This window comes from Sylvia atricapilla, chromosome 1 (assembly GCF_009819655.1).
Source record: "Sylvia atricapilla isolate bSylAtr1 chromosome 1, bSylAtr1.pri, whole genome shotgun sequence".
Taxonomy (NCBI): Eukaryota; Metazoa; Chordata; class Aves; order Passeriformes; family Sylviidae; genus Sylvia; species Sylvia atricapilla.
Window position 1 is genome coordinate 6,229,951 of NC_089140.1, and position 22,634 is coordinate 6,252,584.

Genomic DNA, 22,634 nt, shown 5'->3' on the forward strand with positions numbered 1-22,634 from the left:
TACATCAAATAGGTGGAGCATTATCCACAACGAGACCGAAATAACAACCCACACATCTCAGTTTACAAACCCCGTAATTCACATGTTCTCCCGGGGTTAAAAGCCTCTCTTTGAACGGGGGACTGAAGCACAAACCGGCTCATTCCCTTCCTTCCCGAGAGGCCCCAGCACATCCCTGTTCCTCGGTAGACATGCATTAATTCATGAGTTTTCCTGGGCAGCCGCGGCTGGCGGCGATCCCGGCGCGCCGAGCGGAATGCGAATGCCCGTTCCTGGCAGGCTCTGGGGTCAGCCCTGCCAGTGACTCCAGTGCCCTCGCCTGCTCCTGGGCTGCCCGTCTGATCCCTCCAGCCCCGCACAGGAGAGCACTCCTGCTCACACATTCGTGAGAGGCAGATAACACGCGAAACGGAACGTGCCGCAGAAACTCACGGGGAAAGCACGTGATGGTGATGGCCCTAGCCTGACCATGGCTAACCACCAATTTGTTCATTTGGTTTTTCCTGAAGAAAAGCTGTCTTGCTTCAGGGAGCTTTCAGATCTCATCTGCTTTCCATCTTCTATACATTTCATCCCACTTGGATAATAAAATTGATTCTTATTTGACTTTACTTCAAGTGGCACCTGGGCTTCCCAGTTGTCCCAGTGGGAAAAGTGCAAGGCTGCAATGCACAGGCCTGTGCTGCAGACAGAAACAAGTGAAATTCATTGAAACACTGTGAAACCTTTCTTACATCAGCATCTGTAATACATATCTATTTCAATAATAAAGTACATATGCTATTTCCGTTTCACTTCCCCTTGCTCCAGTCCCACTCCCAGGGGATCTTCATGGCTTATCTCTAATATGGAACTCACCCTCTCTGCTTGAGGATGCCAGATCCACCCTCACTCCTGTGCACAGGCCTAAAAACCTCCCCAGCCATCCTGCTGAAGTTGAGGGTGGGTTTTTCTGCTGTTTCCAAACTGAGTTGCTGACCTTGTCACACAGTTTTTCCAAGAAATTCCCTCTGGGATTCACGGGGGGTCATTTATACATTATTAAGTCAATGTAACTAATCTAGGTTTGGATTCTTAGGCTGTTTATCTATTCCACGCATAAGGGAAGACTGTCACTTCTGAGAGCTGTGGCTTCTGCTGGCCGTAACACCAGAGCGTGGCCGAGCTGAACGTGCCCCCAAACCTCCCAAACACCTTGTTTTGCTCAGGGTGTTTCAGATCCCCTGGCACAAATGCTGGATGTCACACTCTGAGTTAGGTACAGCAACACCAACGCACCATTCCCCTCTCCAATGTAAATATAACCCAACATCTCAATAGCTGTGTTGTTATAAGTGGGCTTGATATGGCCACAAGCAGAGCCACCAAAACACTGGATTAGACGTGGATGCCTCACAAGCCAATCCAATTTTAACTCATTCATTGATTGGCATCGCAGGCAGCTCAGCCACCTTTGCTTGAGCGTTGCACAACACAGAACAGGAGCCAAAATTTTCAAAGAACTGTGCCTAAAGCTGTGCTTGTGGAGCCTGTGTAATGCAGCTCTGATGATGAAGCCAACTTCTGGTTTAGCTTCCTGGTTTTCCGTGGACATTTCCCAGGATTAAACAAACAGAAGTCCACTGGGCATTTTAATACATTTGTCCTACTGTGATGAACACAACATTTGTGTGAACACACACTATTCATCGCTAAGACTGGTTTCAAATGCCTCAAAAAATCACCAACTCAACCCTTAAAGTGGCATGGTATTTAAACTTATAAATGTCAGGATTCCTATGTTTTCCTCTTTTGAAACATTAAGTCTTTCCAATATTTCTCTCCACTCTGAGGGGCTATAAATTCCAAGGAGACAAAATATAAAAGCTTTCATTTTTTAGTTTAATTTTTTTTAATAGAAAGAAAATTAAAGCTTTTATAAAATAACATATTTCCAGAAGCCAGGGACATTAGAGACTACAGATTCAATAAGCTGCAATAAATTTAGACTGGTAATTCTGCTTCATAAATTACTTTTGATTTCTTTTCTCATTTATATACACATATGAAAAATGAATACTTCAACTTACTCCTGATTTGTACCTATTTATGCAGCAACAATCAGACTTCCATTGTACATAATATGATCATAAACCCAGCAATTATTCATGAGTTACGATCACAAAAAATTGTAAATGTTCAACTGAAATAATGACATAGGATATAAAAACAAGGGCAATTAAAGAGCATTTCAGCTCCACAATCTTATTTTCCTCTGATTCTGCTTCCCTTTCTGTGAATCCTGGGGACATTTCTACCTACCACACAGCAATGATTTATGACTTGCTATATCATGCTATGAAAATCTAAGAAACCTCTTGAATTTTATACAAAAAGTATTGGCAAAATGTAAAATAGAATACCACACCATCTTAGCAACACTGAAATGTGTGCTCAACATCTACAAAACTGATGGAACAAGCCACAATAAGCTGATTTGTTTAATTATTGTTGCTATTTAGTGAGGCTAAATTTTGGAAGAGAGGAAATGGTTTGTGATTGATTCCATCTCTCATTTCACTCTCAAGCAAAAGTCTTGATCTAAATCCCAATAAAAAAAATCAATAGAGACATTTCCAGTGAACATTACCTGGACTCCAAGTAAGTTAACAACTCACTCAGCAGATCTGTTCATGCACTTCCTGCCTCAGAGTAACTTCTAGAGCAAGTTGTTCATACCTGACTTGCACAGTCTCTGCCACTTTTATTGCCCATTGTTCTAAAATTCAAAAGAACTTAAACTACTGTATTCTGAGTTGGGGGTTTTTTGCCTCTACTTAAGCATAGCTTTGTCATGCATACATTAGCTTCTGTAGAAATGTGTGTTGTAACTTCAGTCATGCTCAGGAACTGTATTTTGATTTGGCTGTGACATTTGATTTGCTACCAGATTTACAGGTTACCAACTTCCAGCTGCCTGTACCTGTAACTGTACCCATGCGTACATATAAATAAGCAAAATTTAAAAAAAAAAAATCATAACTCAGGCTTTTAGAACAACCATTCCATGTAAAAAAATCCAAGCTGGACATCTTTCAGATTTCCTGTGTGTAAAACTATACTAGAGATGTTTGGGGACTTTAGTATAAAGCCATGTGTAAGAAAAAAGAAGAAAAACAACATTCTTTCTGATGTCCCATAACGTGGGGTAAAGAAACTTAAATAGAAAGACCTATGATATTAAAAAAAAAAATGATTCCCTCACTAGTGGAAACAGAAGCATTTATAGACTTTATTGTATTTATAATAATGTGGAGAATGAGAAGACACAATTACAATCCCACCAGCCAGAATGAAGGGTATTTTACATGTCAGTGAAAGGACTATGGAGCCCAGATCCATCAGAAGTCCCCAAGAGGAATCCCACCAACAGTGGATTAAATTAATGCAATATTTGCCTAATTGACTGCCTCTACATAAAATGGCACTTTTTAAATCCTGAGCACTAAATGCACGAGAGAACAGGGCAGTGAAGATGCCTTACTCACTTCACAGCCGTGCTGAGAAGCCTTTCCATGACTCCTTTATATTCCATTTTGCTTACACAAAATAGTTACACAACTCCCAAACTTGTCCCGATGCCATTTAATTAATTGAAATCACTCCTGCAGCCCGAGACTGAACACTGAGTGTTGTAATCCCTCTTGTTTAAATCAAGATCCTTTCAAATGTGGGCAAACATGCTGCCTGGTAGGTGTGCCTCTCTAAACATGTCAAAGAATAATCCGCCTGCATGTCCGATTGCCAAGGCACGTGGTTTGGCAGCCTTGCTGCAGTGGGATAAATATTATACCACTCAGTACAGAGAGACACCTGGGCTTGGGGCATGCCTGGGTGACACACCCCGAGGTTAAGCCTCCCATTTTTACATTCCTTGCTCTGTGCTGAGGATTTAGCACATGCTTTCGTGCCACGGCCAAACCTGCTGGACGCAGAGGTGAAAGGTCTCCATAACACCAGGCAAACACAGTTTGGGACAGGCAGGACATGGAGAGGCTCTGGGGGAGACATCTCTGGCCTCTGCTGCAGCAAGGATGGGGCAGAGATGGGCCAAACCAGCCAAAGCATGGCTGAGGACTGAGGGATGAGTTCAAACCTTCCTCCTCCCCAGCAAGGTCTTTGTGTTCATATTCTCAGGATAGAGAGGAGCTTTGCCTTGGCAAGTCATTTTTTGCCTTCCACCAACTTTATGTCTGTGCTGGATCCAAGCTGATGAAGGGCTAAGGATGCTCTCAGAAAGGGGCAGAGGCAACCACAGCCACAAACACATTCGCCACCATCCATAAAACAGTTGCCACAGCCCTGGATTCACCTCTGCTGCTCCACAGCTCACAGAGGAGATTCTCCCCTTTGCTCTCTCCAGACAGCCTGGGTGCAGCCTGGTTTACAAGTTATGGGGATCTGGATGGAGACTGATAATGTATTCTTAGATCTAAGTGGCTGCCAAAAAACCCCTCGTGGAAATCAAGCAAAGCTGCCTGTGAGAACAGTTGAAGACAAGCATTTGTCAGACAGCTACAGATAACTGCCAGGCTCCAATACTCAAAACAGTACCAGGAATTTAGTCCTAGAAAATCCTGAAGCCCAGCCCGCCTGACTGCCAAACCCTGTGTTTTTAACAAGGCTTGAAAAACAGTTTAAAGTAACTTTGCTGGTTGTGCAGAAGGTACAGTACAGTCTGATGCTTTTTAAACAGGAAGTAAAATTCAGCTCCTATTACATCTTCTAAGAAGAGAAAAAACGTAACAGCAATCCCAGGCAAACATGATCCTGGAGTAAGAAATAGCTGTACATTTCTGCCCTGAAACCCCTCTGCTGATTGCCACCCCCATGCCTATGTTTCAATATTATCTCCTACAAAAAGTTGAATTCTATAATGTCACTGAGACAGATGCTCCCTGTCCTGTCTGTATGGCAAGGCTTTGCAAAATAAAATAGAAATCCTTAGGGCTGGGAGAAGCAGTTATTGCTATGAATAGTCCCTCCGTGAGTTATTCACATAAGGAAGCTTTTACAGTGTGGAAAAGCTAAGCCCAGAAATTCTGCTGGGATTTCTTTAATGCCACGAAAACCTACATTTACTCACAGCATTAAAAGCCATATGGACACAGAATAACTCACTGAAAAGCACAATGGGCTGTGTCATTAGATGTTCTGTCACCAGTTATTGTGCACAGCCACACTGCTTTAGATTCTTGTGCGTTACCATTCCCTCTACACAACTAAAATTCTGTGCCTAATGTGGCATAATATTTGGGTTGAAACCATATGACAACAGGAAAGCCTAGTCACATATATTTTATATATAAAACAAAATCACAGGGGAGTAGAAGTTTGTGATCTGTAGCTCATGTATTTCAGGTTCAAGCATCACATGAGCTTGATTCACACTGAGTCTGCTTTTGGAAGAGTCATGCTCAGCATGTGCCCGAGAAGGCAGGACAGGAAACCTACCCAGAGGCCCCACCTGCAAACCTCTTCTATCACGAGATGAAAGGCTGAAGTGAAAGAAGGTCTATGTCAGCTAATGAGCCCTGACAGGACCAGTTGAGATTTTTATAGGTGGATTAGATTCCAAGAACTCACCCACGTACCTTCAACAGCCCATTAAATCATTAGAATGAAACACAGGCAGTTAGAAAGCAAAAAAAGCCAAACGACTTTCACAGTTTCTTCTCCTTTCTTTCCAGTTCTGGGAGTTTGACACTTCCACCTCCTTTTCAGAAATCTTTCAGAAGCTTGTTTTCTGGGGAAGAAAACCTGTTCCTGGCTTTTTTTTTTTGCTGCGTGGTGACACATGGCATTACTACTTGTGCTACCAACACCTCCTTCCCAGAAGCATCAGCATGCCTTTGACTTTAAGACTCTTGGCTGCACGTCCTGCTTCTCCCTCACTGACTGCACTGGTAAAATAAAGTCCATGAGCTCCAGCACAGCTGCCTCTCCCTACAGAAAAACCCACAGCTGAGGACACAGCAGTTCCAGACTCCTTCCCAGAACTGCAGGATGAGTCAAAGCTCACTGAGAATGCAGCAAAGGGACAGCAAATACCAGCTCCTTTTCCAAAAGCTTTACAATGCTTCAACCACCATTCCCTATTTGCCTCAGATCAATGACTCTTCAAATCTCCATCCTATATTAATGTGCATCAGATACTGATAGCTCAGCTAAATTGAATTAGGGAAGATTGGTGATGATGGTGAATGTAGTGAAATTGTTGCCAAATGAGGCTCTCCCTGCACATTCAGCACTCTTATGAAATGCAGCCTCACAACAGGGAACTCACTATTCCACGTTTTTCACCAGCTGGGTAAACAGAGAGCTTAAGGCAAGATCTGTCAACTTGCACTCACACCCAAATCCATAGAAATTGTTTAAATAATTGCCCAAGTGCCTTAGCTAAGGCAAAGGGCACTCACTGGATTCAGAGATTCCACTGATGACTGTTCTGGCATTTTGCCACAGGGTTTTCGGAAATGAGATGCAAGAACCTGAATGGGAAAATTTTTATCTGATTGATCCAAAATCACTCAGCAAGCTCTGATGAACAAAATCTAAACCTTTCATTTACTTTCTCTCTGTTCTAAGCAGTACATGCACCAACATCCCAATCTGAAATGGCAATCCCAGCCATCTGAAACTCAGCAGAATATTTTCTTGAGCATCCTTTTAAACTTCCCAGTACAAAAATCTGGGCAAACAGCATACTGATTGCAATAAAGAGCGTGTCTACACCACAACCAAGAGATGTGAAAATGCAACCATGCACTCACCAGGCCTGCCAACACCTCAGGGTATTTATGCAGAGAGTTCCCTGCCAGAGGGTGACCTGATTTAACTAAATTAAAGCCTACTCATACACCTGCAAGGTGGCTGTATGTCATCACAGCATGTCAGAGGCAGACAGACTCACACAGGCCTTCAGACTTCCTCCAGGAGAGGCAACAAAGTGCATTAAAACAGGCTGGTTTCCTCTCTGTGTGCTCAGCAATATCTGTCATAACTACAAAATTAAAGATTATTCCATGTGTCCGTTTGGTTTTCCCAAACATCAAGATATAATCTCACATTTAAATGGACTCAGTTCCCACAAAAAGCTCATTCTGCCTGAGATTCTCTGCTTGCTCTTACTCACCAATAACTAAATTACTGTTCAGCAGGAAGTCAGTGTTTGTGCTTCTACCCTCCATAAAACTATTTCTGTTGGAAAATTTAACAAAGATCTCTGTAAATGCACCTGCCCATGGGAAACACATACTGATGGGAGGCCTGAGGATAAGATACCTGGAGGAGATAACAAAGCACAAAACGCTCTCTTTGGATATGAGGATGGAAAACAGGCACTGATACAACTGAAGGCATCCTGAGCAAACCAGGCCCTGAGTGACCTGCTTTGTATCCCCAAGGAGGAGATGTGGTTTGTCTGGTCTACTCTCCAAAGTCTCCTCCAGCAACAAGCAGGAGTGAATGAGTGCTGTGATAGAAAAAAGCCCAAGAAAAACGGGAGTTCAGGAATGCTAATTTAAATAGAAGCACCTGTTACACACAAATTAGGTGAGCCAGCCAGCAGGAAAGGTCCCCTTTGTGTGAGCAGACAAGTGCAGTTTGAAATAGAAAAATTTAAAATTTCAGTTCTGACTTTGATACTGAATCCCTCCTGACAGAATTCCTCCCCCTTTCTGTGGCTGAGGTTTATCATATTCTGGAAAAAACAGGGAATGAAGACTGAAACTGCTACTACTACCCCCACCCATGACACATTATGGCAGAGAGCAAATAGATCAGAAAGACTCTTTGGAACTGCTACAATAAGACTTTTGAAAAGAAATATTCAGGCAAAATATGGTTTGGGTGAGTAATACTAAAATGTTGCACATATAAACAATTAGTCTTTGTCAAATTCTCTAATTATTGTCACCATCCTGCTACAGTCCCTCACACCCTGTTACATCCCCTCTTACCCTCTTTGTGCTCCTTGCCCTCTCCTGTAGGAGCTGTCTGCCACTATTAGCCAGGATTTACTATATTTGATTTCTTCCCTGTGAATGATAGTAAAAAAAAAAAAAAAAAACAAAACCCAAAAAAACCAAAAACAGCAACAACAACAAAAAACAACCAAAAAAACCCCCAAAAACCCCCGCCAGACCTACTGGCTTGAGCAGGGTCAGCAACACAGACCCCTCTGAGCAAAGCAGCTCAGCTTTGGAGCATCCCTCAATCGAAATTAGAACCTCTTGCATGTGAGCAGGAGTCAGCTGGGGTCAAACTCAAGCTACCAGTGCAGTGAACACAACTCTGATTTTCATCTGCTACATTAATCTCTCTTCTTATGGCAACACATTTTCCTGAACGACCTCACCTAAGGGGCTTTAAAATCGAATGGGTCAGATTTCTTTTGTCAGGTCTTTTCTCAAGGCTGGAAAGAGCTGCAGGAGACTGAGAGCAAGGGGGGGATCGATCTGCATCGTTTTATGACTTCCCTGCAAAATACTGCATTTGAATACAACTCAGCTGTTTTGTTCTCACATCCTTCCCAATGCCTGAGTAAGCAACACGGAGCTGAGATTTGCTACTTTTCAAGTCTATAACTAACGTTTGTCAGCTCAGATTTCTGTTTAACCAGAAAGACATCTCAGCCTCTTTGAAGAAGAATATTATTGCAAAGAACATAATCAGCTTCCTCTGTCCTGAAATGTTCCTTTTGCCATTAGACAATGGAACAAATCCAAGAACTCCTGTGAGTTCCTGTTTCCAATCATCAGTGCACAGTGTCTTAGCTTTGAGCTCTTTAGCTGGTCTCCTACACTGCATGTTTCCTGTTCTTCCAGATTCCAGTGGAGCTGGGATGGAGAGCTCTGGCACCTGCCACTAAACACAGCATCACAGTGAGCAGAGAGTAGGTTCAGGCTGGGATAATGAGCCTGAATTTCAGAATCCAAAAAATGGATACAGACCTGTTCCATTATGCCCTTAGAGCTGCATAAAGGGGGTTTGTTCTGTCTCCCTCTCTCAGGTTGTACCCTTAAGAATTTAAATATCCAGCTCTTCACGGCAGGAGGGTGATTGTGCTGGGTCATGTAACCCAACAAGGGACAGAAGTCTGCCCTGATGCAGAGTGAGCTGACACCTCATCTGTCTTTTAGTTATCCAAACCACTAAAAAATGCAAAAACTCTCTCATTTCCATTTAGTTGATTAGCAGCTTTTGGGAGGAGAATGTTCTTTATGTACAGAGCAATGTCAAATTCTGCATTTTATAAATATGGATGAATACTTTCCAGGAATGGTTTCGAAGTATATACATTAAAGAATAATTTGATAAGCAATGTCTGCCCTGGAGTGTATGTCAGGACAGGTCTTGTCACAAAAACCTCTAAAATGAAAAAGCTCTTCATTTCAAGTCTCACCTATTTCTGTCTCATTGTCTTACCACGACAAGCAGGGACACTGGATATGGGCAGGGCTGAACACGGGGAATGAACAGCAGCACACCAATGGCTCACCCACAGTTTTCCCCTCCTGCACCCAGGAAAGGTGTGGTAACCCTGAATTTAGGATCAAACTTTGCTGAATTTGGGATCAAACTTTGCTGAATTTGTCCTACTCATCACTTCTAACCTTGCTTTTACCTGCTCAGCATCTCACACCTTCCCTCTGCAGCATCAGATTTGTGCTTACAGGCTCTCCTTACACCTTGATAACCTTGTAACAGTGATGTGAATCCAAATATGGGAAGAAGAGAGCCAAGGAGGATATGGACAGACAATCCTGAGGCTGAAGAGTAGCCAGGTAACAGGCAGATTGCTCACATCAGGATTGATAACAATTTAGGACACTGAGGAGCCACGAGGACCACAGAGTGAGGCTTCTTTTGTAATTCTTAGCTACTTTCAGAACATCTTGATGGGATGGATGATATTATCAAAATTGTACAGACAGGAAAATAGATCTTCTGATCCTAATTGTGGCATCCTTATGACGAAACTGTGGGCCCACCTATACATCAGCATTTCTTCCCATGGCACATGTACACCTCTGTGCCTCCATCTGCCACATCACCTCACATGTGAGTAAGAGCACATCTGTCACCACCAGGCTGGAACAGGTCTAACCAGGCATGGAGGCATCCAGTGGGAGCTGGCCCGCTGTCAGGGAAGTGCTGCTTCAGGAGAAATTTGGTTATATCATATCAGGAAGGAGAAAAAAAACCAAAAAACAACCAAACCCAAAGCCAAAAACTCATTTGCACGTATAAGGTTTTCCTCCTCAGCTAGAGGAATGCAAATACCAGGCAGCCTTTACATTGCCTCCAACGGTTTGGCTGATTATCACATTTCTAATTCCAGTTCACACAATCCACACAGCACTTTCTTATTATGGATGTGCTGCTGACATGTACAAAGACTGATTAGATAGTCAGACACAAGGCAAGGAAATAATAAATATACAACTCCACTTTTCAGAGAATTATTTTACTATAGGCACAGTGGTGTGCAGAGTTGCATTTGTCTTCGAGGCAGTCTGATCTGCCTTTTCTTTGCAAAAAGCTTTCCAGCTATTGAGTTAAATCTTCCAGATAGATAAATCACATAATAACATTTTTGGGTTTATCATTTTCCCATCTGCCAAACAGGGAACTATTTTTGACTTCTCTTATTACAGGTCTTACAAAGCTACTTTCCTAATCCTATCAGAGAGCCAAGAAATGCTTTTCCTCTTTCACGTCCCACCTTGCAGATGCACCCACTCCTTGTAGGAATGTACCCATTCTTTGGGGGAGAAAAATACACCACAAAGGCCAAGCTCACTTCTTTTCAGGTAAGCAGTGCCTTGGGTGGCCAAGGGTTGCACACCAGAGTAGACAATCTACAGAGGTAAATGGATGGGCTGCAGAACAAAAATAACCTTTATTTTGATTTTTTTGATCCCCCAAGCTCTAGGGGTCAGGGCCAAGGGTGGCCTCAGTGGTGGCCTTTTCCTGTCTAGCTGGTCACTTACAGGCTGTGCTCAAAGGCAGCTTCATGATACAGAGGTGCAGAGTGAGCTGCAGTTAGACACTGCAATAGATGACCGTGGCTTTCTACTGAGCTAGCTCCAACAGGACTCAGGAGAGCCAGAGACGATGCAGAAAAGGCTGATAAGGTTGATCAAAGGTCCAGGGTGACTCTTCATTTTAGGAAAATATGACTGCAAGCAAAGAATATGACAGAACCTGTAAAATTGGGCATGAGATGGAGATGGTAAACAGGGAAGGAGCATTAGATAAAACTAGCAGGTGGCTCAAAGCAAATACAAATAAATATTTCTGATACATCACATTCTTAAACAGCAGAGCAGGTGCTGTTGTAGTTGCTAGAAGTTTGGTTTTGAAATGAAATTGGACAAGATCCTGGAAAGAAACTATTTAAAGCCTACCAAACATCAGCTTTAGCTTAGGATGTGAGCACGAAGTGCTGGGAGAGTACAAGGGGAAAGGTGTCTCTTATGTTCCTGTCCTGTTCTTACCCTACCTGTGTCAGTGGCAATTGGCACCAAAGAGACTGAACTGGATGGATAATTGGCCTGACCTGGTACATTTATTCTTGTGCTTTAACTGAAAGTGAGTTTCAAAGCAGTAAAAATAGTAATGTAACCTTACACTCAAGCAGGACATGCCTTTATTCTGGTGCCATCCACACCATGGTTAGGATAAAACATTATTATGTTAATTTTCTACGTAATAGGGAGTTCGGGTGTTATTTTTGACAAATCTTATTTTCTACAGCATAAACTTTACCATTTGTGAAATTATACTAATGGTGCCCATCTTTTAGAGTTACTCCATGATCTACGAGTGAACAAATAACACAATGACAAGGAGTTGCTCATGTTATTAGCCAAAACCTTCCAGCCACTAAATGTGTTTTTATGTGCTGGTCCAATTAGTCAAGGATCTGTGGAAAGGTCTTAAAAGAAGGGGTAAAAAGACATTTAATCAGGCATTAAATTTGATTTTCAGAAGCCCTAACTGTTGAAGAGTATTTAATGCCTTTTGAGGACAAATTCTCCTTTTTGTGCTCCTTTTGGAGCCCAGGATGAGGGGCTCAGGCTGCTGTTTTCAGGAGTGTGAAGAGTCAAGTCCAAGCTTACGTGGCACGTTTATGGCTACAAGATATTGCAACAGCAGTGAGAGGATCAGACCTGGTGGATTCCTTATTCCTATTAGGAAAGAAGCTGGGGGGACAAAAAGCAAACTGAAATTGTCATGCCTGCAATGCAGAGAGGATGGATCCAAGTCACCTTTAAACACAGTACCCGGATAAAGCCGTGTCAGCACAGCTGGGGGCTGCCTGGGGAGCAAGGTGAATTACAAACTCCATTCCAGGGCAGTTGGGAAGTGCTGCTCTCCTTTAAACCGGCCAGCAGCTAATTTGAAGTTGGCTTCTGTGGAGTCATTTTGCACAGCAGGACTGCAGCAGAGGCACACTCCAGTCTGTGTGCTCACCCAGGATGGGGCAGGGACACAAACCCAGCTGCAGTGAGACTATTCCCTATCCCCACACAGAGGGAAAAACTTCTACTGGTACTCTTTCTTCAGCCTAATTCTTTTCTCTAGGCTGACTTTCCTCTTCATATACGAGCCTCACAGATCTCACTTTTGGCTGACAGCCAGCACCAGGTGTATCATTCCAGGTCCTGACCACTCACCAGCTCCACCCAACAGAGAAGCAGCATCTCTTGATCTCTCAGCGAGTTTTGTAATTAAATATTAAAGTGCTGCTTTCCAGGCTTTCATTTCAGCTGGCACTTCAAACCCATAACATCATAATTTCTCTACAAGTCTCCTCAGTTAGGATTAGTTTTGTCAGTCTTGAGTGTTTTACAGTTTTTCTGCATTAGTCTCCTACATCTCAAGGTTAGTTTATGCTGCTGGGATTTCTTGTACGGGTACATTGCTGCTTTGCTTTAGGCTCTGTATCAGACTGGTGCTTATTTTAAGGAAAAAAAAAAAAAGTAATGATTTACAATAAGACCTTTGTTTACAACCCGTAAAGTTCAAATAGACTTCACATAGTCTCCAGTTTTCTATTTCTGCTGCCCGGAAGGATCTCCATGAAGTTTTAAACAAGGACCTGGCTGACAGAAAGGAAAACTTTGGTATCCTATTATAGGACAGGGGGAGAAAACAGGGGAGAAAATAAACCCAAATCTGACAGCAGGAGAAAGTTGTCACCTGCTCTGGGGTATGAAGGGGAGTTTTACTGCATCTCAGTGGAAGCAGCAGCTTCTTTAGAGGCAGAAGGAGCACTTCTAATAGTCTTTCCAGCTAAATGAGGAAAAAAACCCAGTTTACTGTCATGAAAAGCTCATGGGAGGAGAATAGTGGTACTGGGTACCCTGCTCTTTCCTGCAGCAAATTTTATAACTCTGCCAAATCTGCTGCCAGGCTGGAGCTGGGAATAAAAGCATTAGACAGGGCATTTATTGGCACTAACTCCAACAATTTGGGGGAACTTCTGCCTTTTGGCAAATACAGTACTGTCATCACTGAGTGATAGCAACCAGCACCTCCAGAAGACTTGTGACTACTCCTGTACAACTCTTTGAATGATAGGACAGTTAATTTATTGTTCTCCTCATTAACATCTGTGTGTTAAGAGACATTCATCCAAATGTTGATAAAGATTTTGCACCCCAAAATGCAGTGACAGAGGGCTGGAGTCATGCCTGGGGTGGGCTTAGCATCACAGGACCTTTTGCAATGAATGATTTTTTTCTGTTTACAAAGCTTACATTTCTATTTTCACACCTCCATGCCTGCTGTTTGGGAATACACTTAGGATAGCTAATAACTTTGCAGTGCAGTTCCTTCACAGCTCCAATGCTGATTAAAAAGATCATCTGGTAAAGAGAAAGGTGAGGAATATGGATCTGATCCCCAGATAATGTCAAAACAGTGGATCTCAAGTGAGGTAAAAAAATGTACTAAGAACTAATTCTATATTTTGCAATAATATCCTAGAAAAGGATGGAGGGAATTTGGGGTTGGTGCCACCTCTCACCCTCCTGTGTTGCACCCTCTCAAAAGCTGCTTATCTTGGTTCTTGGAAGATTAACTAAATGTAAAAGACACAGTTTATAATACTAAACAAAAGAAGAATCAGTATATTCAGGGCGGGGGCTGTTAAGAACCTACACATTTTAATATCAGCTGTGTCTGCAAACTCTCAGCTCTAAAAGGTCATTAAAATTACCTGGCCCTTGATCAATTCTTGCTGACTGATAATTCTGAATACCTGATGCTAATTCCAGCCATCTCTACAAGCTAAATTAACCCTTTCCTGAGCATCATATGTGCTGCCTGTCATACACGAGCTGTCTTTATACAAATTCTGTTCTTTTCCCATCAAAGGCATTTTCAGTTCATTCTGCAGTCCTTTAACAAACTTTTGATCTGATTGCTCTTTTCCCTTCACACCTTCTGCCCTGTCTTCATAAGGATAAGATGTAGGCACTAGCTGGGTTTGGAGGGAAAATAGGATCAAGTATCATTTACACGTCCCTCACAGAGGGTCCCGTCCCTATCAGGTGCCAAAACACTCAGCTCCCCTTAACTGCAACGTGAGATAGCAGCGACTTCACCAACAGCACTTGGCTTTTTCCAGGTTTGGGTTTCCCTCACAGACTCCTGCAGACACCAGCAACCATTTTATAAATGAGCAGGGGTTTTGATAACTTACATACAAGAGGCTATCAGCTCTAGTGACAGAGCTGCAGGGCTGCTTATAGGGAAGATAAGATCCTTTACATGTCTTAACCAGCCAAACAACATCCCACAGGGATTCACATCCCGTGTGCTGGCTCGTAGCTGCAAACACATCCCTCTGATAAAGTCATGTCCTCTGCTACAGCTTCCAACCCATGCACAGAGGGGCTCCTGGATTAATAGATTCCCCTGAAATACTTGTTTTATGTGATAGATTATTCCTAAGAGGTTTCAAATGCTCCAGACTTCGGTCAATATCTGACTCCACAGCTCTTGCTGCCACTGCCCCTTTTGATTTCCTTTGGTTTTCTTTCCTTGAGATCAAGGTGATCTATTTTTAGTGCAGGGACTGGGTAAGTGAGGAGTTGCTATAGTGACAGATACTGATACAAACTGAGTCCCAGTGCAATTCCTGGGGCTGGGAAAGGAACTCTCCCTGAAGTGGGGCAGCAGCTGGGGGTGCTCAGACTCTGTCAGCTCAGGGGGCATTAAAAACTGCCCAGGAGTCTCGGGGTGATGCTGAATGCATCAGAAACAGCCAGAAGGCAGCCTGGGTACCTGCTGTAGGACACAGACACATCTTGCTGCCTCTGTTTGCCCAGTAAATGTGCTGCTGTTGGTCTTCAGCTTTGCAGTGGTCCCCTTCTCCAAATCAGCTGCACAAATACCCCCACCAAGAAGTCACTCTGCTGTTGAGTGTTCATGAAAACGAGAACGATTCTGTGCCTGTGCTGAGAACTGGGAAAGGGTGTAAAGTCACAATGTTTGTAACTTCAGCTTTCCTTGCAACTGAACAAGTGAGCATCACAGAAAGGTGGTTGGAAAGGATGTCTGGAGGCCCCTTCTCCTATGTCCCACTCAAAACAGGTCTGGTATCAACCAAGACCAGGTCAACCATGGTTTTGATTAGAAGAGTCTTGAAAATTGCTTAGGATGGAGGCCACAGCCTCTCAGGTTACCTGTGCCAGCACCACACCAACCACTCGAGAGAGTTTCTGCTGAGCCTGATCCTCCTCAGGCACAAATTCTCGCCTTGTCCTCTTTCTTTTACCATCTGTGACAACTGAGAAGAGTTTGGCTCTATCACCTTTGAAACTGCCCTTCAGGCAGTTGCAAGCTGCTATTAAAATGCACCTTAGCCTTCTCTCTGCTGGACAAAAGCAACCCTGCCATTTTCCTCAGCCTCTCCTCACAGATCCCAAAACACCTGCTGTAGGGCACAAAACATTTTCACAGCCCTCCAGGAAAACCCTCTTCAGTTTTCCAGCCTCCTTCTGTCCTTCTGTTGGGGAGGAACCAGAAACTGGGCACCTTGTTGCAGGTGCAGCCCAGCAGGCCAAGGGAGACAGGGATAATAACTCCCTAGACTGGATTGCTCCCTTCCTCCTGGTGTAACCCAGTATGTGATTCACCTGCTGATAGTGACAGCACATTTCTGGATCATTTTCCAGTTATATCCACCACAACCCCAAGTCCTGGGGTGACTGACTCACGGGGAGTCAGGACCCAGCACGTCCTGCTGCAGGCTCACCTCACCACCCTGATGAACATTTCCAGTGCCCAGATCCCTGGATTTTAACTGTCCTTAAATTCAGTAATATAACTGGTTCCCTTAGGAAATGCCAGTGTTATCCCAGCTTCTCATCCTCTCAGCTCAGTCCTCCTCTCAAGAAGAGTGGTGCAACCCTCACCTCTGAACACCCACCCAACTTTTGTAGTCACTTCTGCAGCAAGAACCCTTCCATTGCAAGCTTTCCATCTCCTTCATGTCTCAGTTTCACTTGCCATCTCATTTCTGCCTCATCTGCATTTCTTAAATTGATTTATTGCCCTGTTCTTGCTTATTATCCCTAATTATACTCCACACAAGCAGTGAAAATGTCACCAATCATCTGCTCCTCTCCAGGAGCACGGCCCTCCAGGAAAGCTGGATTGTCACAGGGATCCTGGGTTCACTGCCATCACTCTTGCTCTGACTGAAATAAAACCACGGGGCCAGATGGGCAGGAGCTGTTAAACAATCCAGTGACTGTGGCTCTGAGTGTGTCAAAAGGGTCCTTGTTGTCCCACAGGGAACAGAGCATTGGGAAGCAGCTGTTTTCCAATGCCTGGAAAAAAAAAAAAAACAACTCCAAAGAAACAACAGGATGCTATTAATTAATGTCAGCTAATCCCATCACTTGTCCTCCAGCTGAACTGCCGCAACATTATCAAAGGAGGAGCAGAAAAAGGACAGAACTCTGCAGTGCAAGGGCTGGGGTCTGTCCTTAAGCCAAGCCAGGCTGGGTGACCTTTCCAGCAGGGGGAATTCAGGCCCCTGAGCCAAGGCTGCCAGCTGCACCACGATATCTCACAGAGCAGCCCTTCACCTCCTGAGAGCCAAGCCTTCACATGTCAGTGTGACTCTGGAATGACAATCAAATGGCTCAAACGATTTCAAGGCGTTCAATCTCAGCGTGAGGAGCACTTTTAAGTCCTTGAACTGCTTTGAGCTTGGACGTGAATAGAGGTGAAAGCAGAAAACAGCTGAATCTTGGTAATTCCTGGGATTTGCTGATCCACTAAACCTGACAAACAAACTGCCTGAACAACAGCTTTGAAATTGCAGTCTTGGGCAATTCGCTGAAACTTTGAGCAAGGAGTCAATAGTCCAAAACATTGATTTGTAATTAAACAAAAGTACCCATCTACCTAAATGCTACTGTCAAGTGCAATTTTAGGCTGTAAAAACAGACCTGGCCTTGAAATTTGCTTTCAAAGTCTGACAACAGGATTTCTAATATAGTTGCATGGGAGTATAAATAAATTGTAGTCTAGCTTAGCACATTCAAATCAGTAGAAAGTCAGTCTAGGATAACAACTTCTCATGCAGATATTCTTTTGAAGTGAGAACCCTTGGAAAGTACAGGAAAAGCAGGGGGAAAATTATCTCTATCCTACTCCCAACAGGTGCAATAAAGATGAGAGAGGATGCATGGAAATAAGTAATTCCAGTGATTTTTAGTATGTAGGCTGTGACCCTCCAGCATCCATCATGAAGGCACTCCAGGCTGTGCTCATTAAACTGAGGTGCCACATATGAAAGTCTTATCTACGTTATTTTATTTCAGCCTCAAAAATGAATCAGATATTTATTTCTATCAGAAGTAACAGAGATAGTGTTCCGGCCTTACATACATATCAGAAATGACTTGTTACCTGAAGATAATAGAAGTGGAGGATGGAAAAAGGAAATACCGATAAAGGCATAAATATTATTTGCTGTCAGAAAAAGGTAGAATGTGCAAACTCTTTTACTCACAGTCAATATCCAGCTTCCTTCTATCTCAGTTTCCCTTTTTCCACTTCAATGAACTCCTCCTCATACTTGCATTTCACACCTTTGCTCAGATTCAATTCAGATTCAAGATTTGCTTTTAATTTATTCCTCTCAGGAATAACATTTATCCCACTTTTCAAATATCACTGTTTGAATAGTTGCAGAATTACAGGGAAGTGTCCTTCAGACAGTTAAAAATGAAGTCTTTCTGCCATCGCTGTGTCTGGGGGACAAACACCTGCACCCACAAGTAGCAACAAGGATCAGAACCACATGGATTCCTCCCAGACAGGAGCTCTCCCTGCCCAGAAACCACAATTTGTAAAGCAGCCCATCAAAAGGGAGGCTTGGCCCTGCTGCTCTCACCACGTTGTTGACAGCAGCACGTCAGTGCTGAGTAATTCAGTCATTTATAGTAATACAGATATTTTTGACCAAATTTTGTGATGAGACACGCAGAGCTGCCTGGAGCAGGACTGGGAGGAAGAGTCAGTGGGCAGATTCATTTGCAGCACTGATCTGGAAATTTGTGCCTCGAGAACACACTGTATTTTTACATGTCTAACCTGCCCTCCAGGCAAAAATAACTTCTTTGAAAATAAATTACTCAGAGAATTTGCATTCTTGGACAACTCATCGTGAGGGCAGAGTCTACATCTTCTTTAAGCCTGCAAAGGGCTGCAGAGCCAGGATGCTGCACTCTGCTCAATCCACCTCCATTTCAGTTTCCACCAAATCAGTGGAGGTCTTATGGGGTTTATTACCATCTGAACTTGCAGAAAACACCTTGCTGTTTTACTGCTTCATGGCCAGAGTCCTTTTCCCCCCATGCAGAATGCCTCAAAGCTGTGCACAAAGCCAGGATGTGCCAGAAAGCACCAGGACAGACTATAAGGAAGCAGAAAATAGCAAATGAAACAGTCTCAAACATTTAATCAGGCTTTTCACTGCTTTTCTCTTTCCCAACTACCAACTATGGAAATTTCACAGCTTCCACGTCTTGGTGCTCTCTGTAGTACAAGATTAATCAGTACTGATCAGCCAGGGCTGCACATCTTCTAAAATCACTGTCAGCTTAACAGAGCATGAAAACCAGTAGAGAAAATCATTAACAAACCAAAGCTGTCTCAGTTTCTCATGCCCAGTCTCTGAGGATGGTGGTTTTAAGCTGCTTTACTGGAGCAACAGGATTTTGCTCTTTCAGATCATTTATGACAGCGCTGGAACATGCAGCAATTCCTTCACTCTCATTTATTTCTCCGGAATTTTTTCACTATGGTTTCTCCCCCACTGCCTCATAACAAAAACATCCCACCAGAACGAGAAGAATAAATATCTCTGATCCTCCCACAGGCAGCACCACCCACTTCGGGGTGAAGCTCTGGGTGAGCTGCAGCTCTCCAGGCTGGAAGAGAAGGATATAAAGCCCTGTTTCCTTTTTGCAATTACTTCTCCATCACGTTTTCTGTGCTTCGTGTTTTCAGCCAGCACTTCTCCCACGTTTTCTGGCCCTGTTCTCAGGCTTGTGCCAATGAACAGTGATGAGAGCCAGGCTGAATTATCCCCTGGGTTTTGATTTGCACTTGGAGAGGCCGTGAAGCATCAGCTCTTTGGTTTGGTGTAAGCCCCTGCCCATGGACAGCTGTGTGAGCTGGTCACATCCCAAGGCACGTTACCTGCACAAGGTAATCATGGATGCAGTCACCTCAGCCTCATTACTGGGAATGAAGAACATGATTTCTCTGCTCAACACGTGATCCACACCCACACCCAACCCTGGGTCATGGGAAGGACCATGACAAGAGACAGAAGAAGCCCCTTGAGTTTTTGACTGAGGGGAATGAAGACATTTCCCTTTAGGTTGTGTATTTAAGGACACCCCACAGCACCTCCCAGATGCACTGCAGAGCCCCAGCAGCCCTCCATTCCATGGTGGCTACAGAGACATGAGATAAAATGTGCACTGAGCAAGTCACAGAGTGACTCTGGGACCACCTGATTCACATGGGGCTGAGGCATCTTTGCACTTGTGTTTCTTGGGGTCTGAGACATCCAGCAGATCTACTTTAGTCCTAATATGGGCCTAATTATAACAACTGACAAGGAAATTATCCTCAAGGGAGCTGCTGAGGTGGGACAGGACAGGGCTGAGGGGCAGTCCAGAGGTTTGTTAGGAGCCCCTTGGGCCTGGCTTGTTGGGGCTCAGCTTTGGCACCTCAGGATTAAAACCCACCTGATTAAAGTAACAAACCCCAAGAGGAGCAACATGGGCAAGGAGAAGCTCCTGAGTGTTTCCACGCAGCTAAAAGTCTCCAAAACAAGTGTTTTGAGGCTAAATGCCTGGCATGAGACAGCCCTAGTGCAGCCCCACAGTAGCCACATGTGCTGGAGAGCAGTTCCATCACTGGGCACTCATGACTTGGGTAAAGAAAAACCACTTTAACCATTACTCCATTTGCATACGTCACTGAGTCCTTTGTGGAATACATGGTGTTCTTTAAAGGGCAGAGCAAAGAGCCTCTCTGGGGTCAAAAACTTTTCCCTTTCAGAAATGCCACAGAGCCTATCCATTTACAACACATCGGGCTGCTGCCAGGAGGAGAAACTGCCAGAACCCTGCACAGCAGCTGCAAGAGGAAGGAGGAAACTATGCAGCAGTGATCTAGAGGCTGCAGAAATTTTGGGTAATCCCTGTTCTCAGCCCTGCCAAAATCCTATTGCATAAATCAGCTTCCCTGCTGTTTGGTGGACAGCTCGAGCTTTGAGGTCTCCCTCTTGGCTGCTCCTCTCCCAGAGCAAACTGTGGGATCTCTGCCTTCATTTCTGCTCTCGTTTGCTCCTGGTACTCATCCATGGTTATCTCCTTTCCCTCTCTGTGTGTTCTCTGCTTCTGCTTGCATTTAGGTCTCCCCTTGCTGTGCACTTGGAATAAAAGGACTGTGAGGGTCCAAATCTAGAGAATTACAGAGATGATGATCCTTGGCAATGCCACCCTTTGTTTCTCCACCAGGATGTGACCTCTGCACCAGTGCAGAGGAGGGAAGGGGTTTAGCTCAGCTGACACACAAAAGAATGGTACTACTTGATAATTTTAGTTGCAGTAGCCTGATGGCATCTAGCTCTGGGAAGCCAAGGAGCTGCACTGCCCCAATCCTATTTATCAGGATTGGTAAAAAAATACCCTAAAACACTTAGAGAAGTGGCCAAGAAAAATCAAAAATTCCAAATTGAACCAGTCTAGGTGTAAGATTACCCCATTTGGATAAATATCAGGGGATATTTTCCTCTTGTTTCCTTTTCCAATCCTTTTCTGAATACAATCCAAGCTCATTTAGTAACAGGGAGGCTGCTCTCATTCATTTCTCACTCCTGATGGTTCATGACAACCAAATGGGATGTGCTGGTGTGTGATCAACCCCGAGGGGCCACCAAGCCAGGCTGCTACCAGCGCTCCTGCACACACTAATACTGATCATAAAACCTGCTGAGAGCCAGCAGTTCTCTCAAAAGCTGCTCAGAAAGTGTTTATTGAGGCCTAATAGCTACAAGATACAGACTAAATGTGGCAAATGATGCAAAACCTTTGTTTAGCACTTCCCTGCAGTTAATTGAGGCCATTGGAGTGGGGGCATGAGGGGAAGGCATTTGCAAGTGTGTTAACCTGTTCCCTGAAAGGAGCCCAGTTGGCATGGCAGAGGCAATCCCCACAGCAGGACATCCAAGGAAGGCAGAAACTCAGGCACATCCCATTTGATTTTTCCCCTCCTTTGTGACTTGGTTGTTCTCTGTTGATGGAAGTGCAGGGAGCTGACCTGGTCACACTCTTACAAGAATGGCACCTGAAAAATCTGTAGAGTAAAAACTGTGCACAAAACTCAGCTGCAATAATAGGAATGAGGAAAAGAAGGGGCAAGTATTGTGGCACTGCTGGCATTATTACACTTCCAATTTCTTTTATATAACTCTGTCACAAACAGTACAGTTCATATAATCAGGTTTTTTGGTGCAGAACAAATTATTTTCTCTATGGAGGGAGTTGAGGACAGGGTTTAGAGTTAGACTCAGAGGAAGGAAACACGCAACACTATGTTTAGTGCTTCCAGCAGTGAATCCTTCAGCAGATAATAGCTATTCCCCTCTGTTGATTAAACCACAATAAAACAGTGAATTAGTGGTCCAAAGCACCATTCAACATTCAGTCAACAAATTGCACGTTTGTTTCTATCTCTTCTATAGGAGAATTTAGGATGTTTAATTAGAAATTTGGGAAGGAATTTTATGTCTTTAAGATAAATATTCCCCTTCTTGTTGCATAAACCCTGTGATTATGTTGCTGACACTGTGAAACTCCAAACACTGGGGTCATTTCGCATTCACATCACCTTGACCTTCCTACCACTCCCACAGAAACCCCCAGGTGGGTTTAGGGAAACACAGAACAAGACACAGTTAACAGTCCTAGACTTAAAATCACTAAACTGTACATAACAGGAACAAAAGGAGAAGTATTTGCAAGGATTACAACTTAAAA

General features: G+C 43.7%; 1 protein-coding gene across 3 annotated transcripts in view; it reads right to left on the reverse strand.

The window, feature by feature from the left end:
• PRKAG2 (protein kinase AMP-activated non-catalytic subunit gamma 2) overlaps nt 1–22,634 on the reverse strand; it is a 213,301-nt gene that overhangs the window by 83,387 nt on the left and 107,280 nt on the right. The window lies entirely within an intron of this gene.